This window comes from Dipteris shenzhenensis, chromosome 2, assembly GCF_047967505.1.
Source record: "Dipteris shenzhenensis isolate YYH24624 ecotype China chromosome 2, Dip_SZ_1.0, whole genome shotgun sequence".
Lineage (NCBI taxonomy): Eukaryota > Viridiplantae > Streptophyta > Polypodiopsida > Gleicheniales > Dipteridaceae > Dipteris > Dipteris shenzhenensis.
The window spans coordinates 2,144,259-2,156,625 of record NC_141597.1 but is presented as its reverse complement, the minus strand read 5'-3'; positions in this window follow the sequence as shown (position 1 = coordinate 2,156,625).

Sequence of the window (12,367 nt, the reverse complement as noted above, 5' to 3'; positions counted from 1 at the left end):
TCATTAATCTACTTAATTAAATTAGTAGTTACTTAATCTAATTAATTATTTAATTAAAGTAAACAAACCTAATGGACTAATTATCCTAATTAACCAAAGTAACCTAAATTATTAAGTTATTAATTAATCTAACTTAATTATTTATTAATCAATATTATTCTAATTAATTAATATACATTATTCTAATTAATCTACATTATTTTAATTAATGTATATTATTTTAATTTAATTAATTTAGCTTATTCTAATTAATCTCCATTATGCTAAATAATTAATCTACATAATGAACCTTGATTAATTAATTTAATTAATTAGAATAATAACTTATGTAACCTAATTATCTACTAATTAATTTATTATCAATATTATTCTAATTGATTAATCTACATTGTCCTAATTAATATACATTATTTTAATTAATGTATATTATTTTAATTTAATTAATGTAGCTTATTCTAATTAATCTACATTATTCTAATGAATTAATGTACATAGTTACATTATTTTAGCTTAATTAATCTACTCCTAGCCCTTAGGCACACACCCATACATCAATTTGACTCTATAGGAGGTATCCCATCTCGCAAAGCGACGCCAATCTTGTCCATTTCGTGCACCTCCATGATTTTCATCTCGATTCCTTCCTCGCAAATGCTTGCCCTGTTGAACCTGTAGTGCATGCCCGGGGGATTCACTCTCCATTAAAGGGGGACGTCACCTGCGTGCATGAACTTCAAGAAAACCCCCTATTTAAGATCCACATAGGATGATAAAACACCCCTATTTAAACTTATAAGATACCACCAAAATTTGATTATATCTTCCCCTTTCCTTAAATCTACATTCTTTCTCAAGCATTTAGGTTACACAATAAGCAAATTTAGGTTACTTTCCCTATGACTATTTAAAACCATACACAAAATCAAACTTGTTTGGACTAGTTACCCAAGGTAACCTATATTATGTCCCCCCTTCTTAAATATGACATGTTCCCCCTAGCTTAAATTCAATATTGGGGAAAAAAAAAGGGCCCCCACCCCTAATGTATAAGCTTATGCCTCATTTCAAAAAAACCCCCTATTGTACACTCACGTGATATCATAAGTTTCCCCCTGTGAATCCCCCGAGAGTGCATGCACCTAATGAAATCCCGGAAGCTGTTAAGATTGAAGCGCCTAAGCCTGTCGGCGTTGAGGCGGGGAGGAGATAGAGATAAGGCTTTCCCAACATGTGGTATGCGCCACATGTTGGCCCGCTAGTTAGAACCCTAGGTTAGGTTAGGATCCTAGCTTAGGTTAGGTTAAGTTAGGTTAGACCCTTAGGTTAGATTAGGCCCCTAGGTTAGGTTAGGTTAGATTAGGCCCTAGGTTAGGTTAGGTTCGGTTAGACCCCTAGGTTAGGTTAGGTTAGACCCTTAGGTTAGATTAGGCCCTAGGTTAGGTTAGGCCCCTAGGTTAGGCTAGGCTAGAGCCCTAGGTTAGGCCCTAGCTTAGGTTAGTTTACATTAATTAATTTGGTAATTAGATTAAACTAACTAATAAATTAATTAATTACGTTAACCAGTAAATAGATAGGTTAATTAGGTAGATTAATTAGTTAGAATAGGAGTGTGTGAGAGTAGGTGTGCTAGAGTTAGGTGAGCTAGGTGTGTGAGGTGGAGGTTTAGTAACCTCACCTGTGATGTCAGAAGAGAAGGCTGTCTAGCCTATAAATGAGGCACCTTGTACTTGGTAATGAATCAATTAACATATGCCATTGTTGGCTCATCTCGTTTACAACATGTGATTGCCTCTCGTCTCTCTCCCTGTCACCCCGATTCCGGTATCAGAGCCATGCTCTCCCTTCGTGATTCATGGTCCTTTCATTGGATACTATCTAATCAAGACCGCGTCTCTCAATGTGCTTGCCCAACCAAGCTTCATTCTGTCTCATGCAGCTCTTGTGTGAATCAATCATGCTTTATTCAGTTTCACGCAACTCTTGCTTGCTAGTATGGCAACCTTGCTTTGCTCATCTGCTAGCCTCCAAGGCTTGCTTGATCTACATCGACATACTTTCAGAAGAGAAGATTAAGTTGACCTCTTCATACGTATATTGGAGCCATTAGCACGGCGTAGCATGGGAGTGGTTGCCATTTCATGTTGGAGCTTGCAAATGCACACAATCTTTTGACGGAGGATTGTGGATTTGGTTCTTATGCACCAGTTGTCTCCTACCAAAAGACTGTTCGATTCAGTGAATGAAGGCATCCATGTGAATCAAGAACGGCTGATAGGATTCGTGTGTTTTGTTCTTGCTGAAAGAGCTGATAGTCTTTGGAACTCCTTTGTTGAAGGCAGATTTGGAGACGCAATAACTTCTACCAAAAGTTCGTTGTTGAATTCTATTTGTAACAAAGTTCAATGGCAGTGCATAATTATGTGTCGACCCTATAGCATATGGGAATTCCAATGTATCACCTACCTTGAACGTTTTTTGAGATGCCCAAGTTGCATCATTCTGAAAAACATTGTTTTTCTCAAAGAAAGCCATTCTGATGCTACGATGAAGCTTTGCCTCCTTCAATCTGTAGTGTCTCGATCAATCCGAGCTTTGTTGGGCAGCAGTGGATCTTGTTTCCTAAGCATTTACCGCAAGTTTTTAAACTAAGATCGTCTACAAGAATGGCATGATTGTATGATAGCAGCGATATAAATTGTGTAGATGCCTATATTTCTATCTAAGCAATAGATTGTCTACAAGATCTAGCTCTAGACAACTGATTTTACTTCCTTGCTCAAGATTGAAGCCTCCAGGCATGTAACAGGCTTTCTTGAAATCTATGAAAATTCCTCTTTGAATTGCACATTCATTTGGGGTTTTTGCTACATCAAGCAAGACTGACCCAAATTAAGGTCTTCTACTCCGATATTGGTGCCTCTCCACTCCACGTTTTGAGAGTCATGGGCTGATTGCCCTATGCAGCTGCCCCCATGGATTTCATGACATATCCCTCGAGGGCAGTCTTGCCAAGGACTTCATCAACACCTTCATCAACATGCAGGAATGTGCACACTTGTGTGCGACAGTTGTGCGGGGAACATCTTCTAGTTTGGGAGATTTATTTATTTTCCTACGTAAGCTTGATGTGCTTGGGTACTTTGCCCTTGCTATATGCATAAAATGAATGAAATGATGTGTTTTGTGTGTGTGAATAATGGTTCTCTGCCATGGATAGTCCTCCTAAAATGATTGTATTGGGTTTTGAGTGTTCCTAAGATGTCTAGGTCGGAGGCCTATACCCTTAGTCAATTTACCAAGAGAACCCCAAGATACATAAGAAACCAAGAGTCGTAGGAGTGAGTACTGGCTGCGGCCATGACTTGGAGCATCCCAAATACTACCGCCGATAGAGGAGTGAGATATTGGTAGGGGCCATCATGGAGCATCCCATGTACTATTGCCGAGGGATGAGGTCATCGATTTGTGGGGGGGTATGAAGAGTCAAATTGATGTATGGGTGTGTGCCTAAGGGCTAGGAGTCCTATGCTAGGACTGTGTGAGAGTAGGTGTGCTAGAGTTAGGTGAGCTAGGTGTGTGGGGTGGAGGTCTAGTGACCTCACCTGACATCAATCTGCCACTATTGCCTCATCTCGTTTACAACATGTGATTGCCTCCCATCTCTCTCCCTGTCACCCCAATTCCAATACCTCCAAGTCCTATGGTGTGAATGAAGAGCGGTCGACAATGAGCAGGATGATCTAGGTGATGGAGAAGAGGGAGTAGAGTTGCCAACAGTGGGAGGCGATCAGAGGGGTGATCTGATGGGAGAGGCGGAAGAGCAGAGCGGGCAACACCAGGGGGGCACTTTTGATGGATGTTGGAGCTTAAGTTCGGAGGGCAATGAGCATCATTCTTTCTCAAAGACTGTTCGTCCAGAGAGCAATGGAGGGGGGGGAGAGGATCAAAATGGTGGGCGAGGAAGGGGAAAACAGAGGAGGTCACGAAAGGTGAAGGCGGAGGAAGATCAAAGGCGGAGGCAAAGAGAGGAGGGATAGCTATGGTGGGGGAGAGCTATTGCGGTGGCTATGGCGGGCGAGAGCTCAGAGAAGACGCTAGCTTTGAATGAAAGAAAGGCAAAGGCGTGATGAAGATCAAAGAAAGTGCAAATGAGAGAAGGGAGGTAAAGAGGAAGGCTATGGAGGCTGAGAGCTTCTGAGCTATGGCTATGGCGAACCCTGAGCTTTTTCGAAGTTTGGCTATGGTGAAAACAAAGCTCTGTATTTTGTAAAAGTCCTATCGATGAACATGACGACGATAAAATATCTCTTCCTGCTAAAAATTATAAAGTAGCCCTTAAATGTGGCCCTTATACTTTTTAAGGGGCGCCCGCCAAACCTAGGCAGGTCCTGCCAACTTTAGCCCCTGCCACTTGCCAAACCCTTCGATGAACAAAGAAAAACCCCCCACCTAAGTGCCTAATCCTGTCCTTCAACACATGTGGCATGCAGGGCAGCAAATGTAGAGAACTATAAAATAAAAAATTTTACAATTTGAAATTTTAGTGTAAAAGAGAGGGAAAATTTGGGCGGCAAGAGTTTTTTTGAAAGGGGTACGAATATATAAAGAGAGAGGGTCAGTCATTTCACAAGTACCAACTAGTGGGAAGTATTCCAACTTCTAGCGAGATTCTCAAAAAAAGTCCAAAATTAAAATGAAGGTAATGTGAAACATATGGCGTATGCCACATCTCTTTCTTTTGAACATGTAGCTCAAATAGGGAAAGAATACAAAATTGAGCAAAAAGATTAATTCACATATGGCATACGCCATATCTCTGCCACATCTCTTTGATTTGAACATGTAGCTCAATTAGGGAAAGAATACAAAATTGAGCAAAATTTATTAATTCACATATGGCGTACGCCATATCTCCTATTTTTTTGAACATGTACATCATTTAGCAAAATGATTAATTAAATTATTTTTTTTGAACATGTATATCATTTAGCAAAATGATTAATTATTTTGATTAATTAAATTAATTAGATTATTTATTTTGATTATTTAATCACTAATTAGATTAGTTAATCGGTTTAATTAGACAAATTATTTTGATTAATCTTACTAAATAAATGTATTTAATTAAATCATAATTATGTAAATTGAATTGAATTACGTTGGATTCATTAGTTAATTGAATTAATTAGTTTATTGGATTAATTATACTATGCTTAGGTTAATCTTTTATTGACATTAATTAAACTAATCAAATAAATTAATTATTTATTTTAATTTCCTTAGTTTAGTTCATTGAATTATTTTAATTAAGTTCTTTAGTTTAATTTATTGAATTAACTTATTTAATTAAAATGTGATTATTTAGGCAGATTAGTTTGGTTTAGCTTGATTTGTTTAATTTGGTTAGGTTAACTAATTAATTAAGATTAATTAATAAATTTATTAATTAGATTAGTTTGATTTAGTCAATTTTATTTGTTTAATTAACTAGACGAATAAGAGTAAATGTTTAATTAATGAGATATCTAAGTAAATGATTAATTAGATTAGTTAAGTAGATAATATAATTAATTAGATTTATTACTCTTATTTGATTAATTAAGGATGCTTCCTTTGAAGGTGTGGCTCAAGCCACATCTTCATTTAAATAGTTCTAATTCTAAGAAAATAAATCAAAATCTTTACATTTTAAATTGAAAATAATATAGCGTATGGCATATGCCATATGTTGTTTTAGAGAAGGCTTCCTTTGAAGGTGTGGCTTAAGCCATACCTTCATCTTAATATTTCTAAATTTGAGAAAAAAATTCATTTTGATAGCAAAAAATGAGGGTTTTTAAGAAAACGTTTCTACTTTGATTTTCTAATAAATTTATTTTCAAAAAACATAAATTCACTTTTGAAGGATATTTTTAATTTTCTATATCAAAATGGGGGTTTTCTATATATTTTTATTTTTTTCCCAATTTAGTAGCAAAAATGAGATTTTTTCAAAAAACTTTTACAATCTTTTGAACTTTTTTGCCTTTTTTCCCAAAAAAATATAATTTCAGATTTGGATTTTTTTAAAGATTTGATAGCTCAAAATGGGGATTTTCTATAAGAATTCTTCACAGTTTGATTTTTTTTTTCAATTTAATTTAGAAAACATATGGTTTTAAAAAAATTACTTGTACATTTTGCTTTTTTTCTTTATTTTATATAATCAAATTAGGGTTTAGGGTTTCAATAAGAAAAAAAGGAAACATGTGTGTTCAACCATGCAAGTGGTATCCCAAGGGTATGATACTTTGAAGGGACTTACATTAAGGCCTATGCAAAGTATCATGCCGATCCAAAACACAAGAAGCATGTTTTATGCTTTTAATACTCGTACATGATGCATGATTTCAAGTAAGTGAACAAGGAAAGATGCATGTCCAATTGTGTAAATGATATTCCATGTGTGTGATCCTTTGCACAGCTGTTTGGTACTTTGCATAGGCCTTAATCTTATTAAAGTTAGGCTTGTGCAAAGCATCATGTCCATCAAAGATACATACATAGGTTAGAAATACACCCTTGCATGATTCATGGGAAGAAAGATGTGTACCAGGACCTGTCTACGATGAGTTAGAGACGCGCTTCAATGGATCTCTCTCTCTCTCTCTCTCTCTCTCTCTCTCTCATAGTGTGTCAAGCCACATTTACTAACTCCCCTCACACACACACACACACACACACACACACACACACACACATGTACATAGATGTGTTGTACGCATACACACAAAAACACACACACATATATATATATAATTTTTAAATATGTATATTATATATATATAATATGTATATATGCATTATATATATATATATATATATGTATGTATGTATGAAATACATATATATATCTACATAATATATGCAATAGGACATAATAGGTTATATAATCCTCTGTGTGTGTGTGTTGTGTGTTTGTGTGTTGAGATTGTGGGTCAACATGTACAGTTGCAGAGTGTCAGAGTTCCAAATGGATGTTTTAAATGTTGATATATGCCAATATATTGAGATCTTAACATATTTAAAGATAAATATTCCTATTTAATACTAAATAAATATATTTAAATATTAAGTTTTTTAAATTTTATAATATATATTTTGGATCTTAATATATCATAATATATTAATATATTAATATATTTTAATTAACTATAATAAATATTATATTCAAATCCTATTTTAAATTATCTTTGTTTCCAATGCAAGATTTTCCTCTTGAAGAGGGTTTAGATGTGGTATTGTATAGAAAAAATGAAGTGGTTGCCTTTGGGCAAATACAAAGTCTTGATCCCATGAGCTTGTGTCACTTTCAACGTTGTGGTGAGAAAAGGTGTGTGATGATAATTACTACAGTGATTCACCCCAAAGTGGATTTGAAGTATCCGCAAGGACATTTTGAAACACTCGGTGATTTACTAGAATGTCAAATTATTGACATACAAGCACAACGAATGCTTTGGGATTGGAATGAGATCATCCCAAAGTCTCTTCTTCATAATCATGATATTACATTTCAAACCTTTCTTGAGGAAGAAAAGGTTGATATATTGTCTTGGTCAAGAGAAGTACTAGGAGTTGGCACATTTATGGGCTATGCTCACAATATACTTTGCATGATCAAGATTATTAAGTTGACAAGTGAAGGAATTATTCAAAGTACAATGGATTATGGCAAATCATAGTTACAGGTGTAGAATACTATCACTTGGGGGGAAGCATTCGTGAAATCCCATGTGTTTAAAAAGGTATCTTTTAATGTGATGGATGACACAAGTCTAATATACTACCAAAATAACAGAAGACGACATTTAAAGGGCACCCAATCTAAAAGTAATGCGCTAATAGAAAGCAATGATGTTGGTCATGAAGTGATTACTGAAATAGAGGATATTGATGATGCTTGTGGGACAAGCGATGCAATAACAGGAGTCAATGATAAAGTTAGTGATACTGGTCATGAAGTGCTTACTGGAATAGACGATATTGATGGTGTTTGTGGGGCAATGATGCAGTAACAAGAGTTAATGATAAATTTAGTGATACTGGTCATGAAGCACTTACAGGAGTAGAGGATATCGATGCCATTTGTGGGATAAGCGATGCAATAACTAGGATCGATGATAATAATGATATTGGCCATGAAGTTCTCACTGGGCTGGAAGACATAGATGCAATTTGTGGGACAGGGATTGATTCAGACATTGGTCATGATGTTTGCACTAAAATGGAGCCGATTTAATGACATACTTTGGATTCAAACTATTGGCTTCAATGAACTCAATGTCTAAAAGATTGCCATTTCCAAGGTATTACAGATCGACAAATAGTTCTCAAGGCCATTCAACATTTGACTCCATGAATGAAGATGCAAGAGAAATGCAGTCTGAAATAGACAATGATGTCATGTCAATGAATAGGAAAAGAAAGCTGCTAGGCTCAAAAAGAAAGTATGTAAGTGTTAAGAGGCGATGAATCATGCCACCAATTCCAAAACCCAAGAGGCATTTAATGCTATCCGAACAAAATATACAAGAAACTATAATGAAAGTCAGCTACAAGAAACTTTGCCTTAGAAGAGTTACAAAGGAAGATTGTGAGGCTATACGTGTAGGTATTTGGAGCAAGACAGGGCCAAATAGACATAATCATCTTTTTCAAGAGTTTTCTTGCTTCCTTCGACAACCTGATGACATCTTAAAGACAACGCTATGCAAACCTCGGTTGATGCTGATGGTTAATGGACTAGTCATATGTAACCGAGGATACCAATTGTTAAGTGGATTATCACATCAACACAAGTGTGTTTAAAGTCTGTGTTTACCCTCCAATGGAGGTGGGGTGCATCTAAATGTAGGCAAAGTTGTTGTATTCTGATCCATTCCATCAATGGTGATGCATATAGACTTCTTGATATCTGAAATAGCTTCCTCCCTCCAAGAAGCATACACCATTCTAGCATCTTGCACGACACAAATGGATTTCTCTCCATCTTATATATTTTCCTTGATGTTTCTCGCAGTTACTATGCTCAATGGCATTTTTCAATTCATCACATGTTCTGCATTTTGACATTCTTTGCTTTGATGGAGTCTTCACATTGCAAAATTGCCCACGCTTAATTTTATAAAAAGTAGATCTAGAAATTTCTCTCTCTTCTGTGTCTTGTACTGTTCTGTTAACAGACTCTAGCACAACCTTCTTTGTCATTCCTAGAGGAAGATGATGTTGGCACATGATACTTCCATCTGGCATTGTTTGTGGAAGATGAGGTTGTGGCAATGCATTGTCTTCAAGGATTTTCTTTAAAGTTGCAGCTGCATTCAAGGTGCTTCTTTGTCTTTTTAACTCGCACACATTTCCATGAACTCTATGAATCACCTTATCTTTGACCTCTGTCCATATGCCTCAGTAGGTACCATACTAGTACATGGATTTTGACTCTTTTGTGATCTATGGATTGATTGCTTGCATGAACATGATAGTAACCAAGTAGCAGCATCCATCATGAAAGCAAAACAAAAGGTCAAGAATGCACGTGGACGTTTACCTTGCATCTTGCGTATACAGGCTAATAATTGCTAGAGAGAAAACAAGAATAGATACATTTTTGCTTTGTGCTCTATGCTAGTTGGTTTGAAAATATTTGAACAAGTGGAAGTTGGTTTTCTTCTTGTCGGCCATACACATGAAGACATAGATCAAATATTAAGCGTTATCTCTAGAGAGTTGAAGTCCAGGGATGTTTTGATAATGGATGACATTAAACGTCGAATTGGGAAAAAAATTGGAGGTTCTCGAAAGAAAGAGTCAAAAGTGGCTATCTTGGAGAGGATGGTATAGTGGAGAGCATTCATAGAGCCTCATTTAAAATGAGGAGATGATGCACTATGTGGACACACAAATCCACACTACTTCCAGTTTAGCATGCATGACAACACTTCAGTGATGTAGTGGAAGTACTACTCAATGGACACAGATCATTTATGGAGTGCACCATACGCGTTACTAGAACGAATAATCCCCTTGGAGGAGACTACATTAGTTCTCACAAAAAACAAAGCACTTGACATGGATGAAATTAAAGGCTTGCAGGCATTCATTTCTCACATTAGGAGTATGATGCAAAAATACCCAGAGCAGTTTGAGAAAAATATGGAGATAATCACGGCAAATGAATCTCTTCTCAAATATCTAAAAGAGCAAGAAAATTTATCGAGAATAGAATACTCAGATCTATTTTGGCTGCAACAAATTGAGTTGAGAGAAGATTCTGCATTTGCTAGAGAGTCTGAGCAATGCCTTTTGCCTCGTAAATTTTGTGGTAGGAAGGCATTGCCAGAGTTTGTACCATCCGATGAAATCCAAGAGGAACTTTTTGTTGCTGTTTGTGTAGCAGATCCATATCCAGAATTAGAGTTGGATGACCAAGGGGGACTAATTTGGGTTGCAAAGTTTGCTCGGATAGCAGAGGATGAAATGGGAATCCCTAGCACATTCACAGCATTATGGTATGAACCCAAATCATTAAAAAATCTCCCAAAGAGGTATACCATGAAATAGCTTTATGAGGATTGTTTGGAAAAGAAACGGGAATGAGTTCCAAATAAAGAGGGCTTAGCTAAAGTGGAGGTGAGTAGCATCATCCATTGTTGGAAATCAAGGACTCGAAATCTTAAAAGAAGCATGGGTATGATGTGGAAAAAAGTATCATGATCCTTGACAGCAGCCTTGCACATATCAAACATTGTTTGGGTAGACTTGATCTGACTAAAGATGTAGCAGAGTCTGATGACTCAAAAAGAGATTCTAAAGCATAAGAGTAGATATGTTTCTATGTGGCGGTCCCCTCTCGGTGATCTTATACATCATTTACCAAAATGGTGTATCTTTACACCACCTCTATGTTGATATGAACAACTCTTGAATTCTATCTATTAATAATTAAGTTTCAATTAAGAAATTAATTATTAATTAATCAAAAAACTAGTTAGTAATAAAAGTAATTAATAATTAAAGAATTAACAAAAAGTAATAAAAATGAATAAGTTTAAAATTAATAAAAAATTATTTAGTAATAGAAAAGGATTAGTAATAAAAATTAATTAATAATTAATAAAATAATAAAAATGAATAGAAATTACTAATTAAAGAATTAATTATGAATTTAAAAAATAACTAAAAACTAGCTAGTAATAGAAGGCTCAAGCATTAGGTGGACATGTAAGGATCAAGCCCTATGTGGCTACATATTAAGGGGTGTGTCACATGTGGCCCCCTCACATTCACTTTCCTACTCACTATACCTGCACCTTTGCTTCCACATATCATAATTTGTAGAGATAGATATATATATAGTGTTGTAAAAACACCATTTTTTGAGTCTAGTAGGTCAATATCAAGTGGAGGTGATTGGTTTGAGAAAAAAGTCCAAAACAAGCCAAAAATTCTGAATGCAATTTGTACATGCAACTCCTACATGCAGTTTGTAAATGAAACTCCTACATGCATGTTCTCCATGCAACTCCTACATGCAACTTCTACATGCAACTCCTATGTGTGACTTCTACGTTTAACTCCTATATGCGCATCCTAGATGCAAGTTGTACATGTAGAGAGAGAATGTCTTACAATTCCTACATGCAGGGAGAGAATCTCTCCAACTTGTATAAATACCCCATAATGTAATGAAGCCCACACTCTTTGGGGAATTGTGTTCAGTTCTACTTTGGTATTCCAACCAATTGTCTCCAAGTGTCCATGCTTCCTTGCACTCCATGTCCAAAAGCATGTCCTAACCTTGCAACTCCTCCCCTCTCCTCCAACCTTGCAACCCCTCCTCTCTCTCTCCTCCTCCCAACTCCTCCTCTCCCTCTCCTCCTCCCTTCTCCCTTTCCTCCTCCCTCCTCCTCCCTTCTCCCTCTCCTCCTCCCTCCTCCTCCCTCTCCCCCTCCCTTCTCCTCTCTCTCCTCCTCCCCTTTGCTCTTCCACCTTCTTACTCTCCCACTTCTATGCTCCTCCTAAATCCTTAGTCCCTCAACCCTTGACCTCCATGATCTACAAGGGAGACGAGCTCTCCACCATGTACTCTACCCTGAACCTTGGATCCTCCTTCTAACCCTTAAACTCTGCCTGAATCCTGAAACTCCTTCTGAACCCTGGAACCTCTTCTAAACCCTGACCCTTTTCTAAACCCTGGAACCTCCTTCTAAACCTTGGAACCTCCTTCTTCACCCTGAAACTCTTCCGAAACCTTTCATCCCCCAATGAAGACGAAAGCCTTCATTTCCCCCATCATGATGATGCACATTTCTTTTATACAAACATG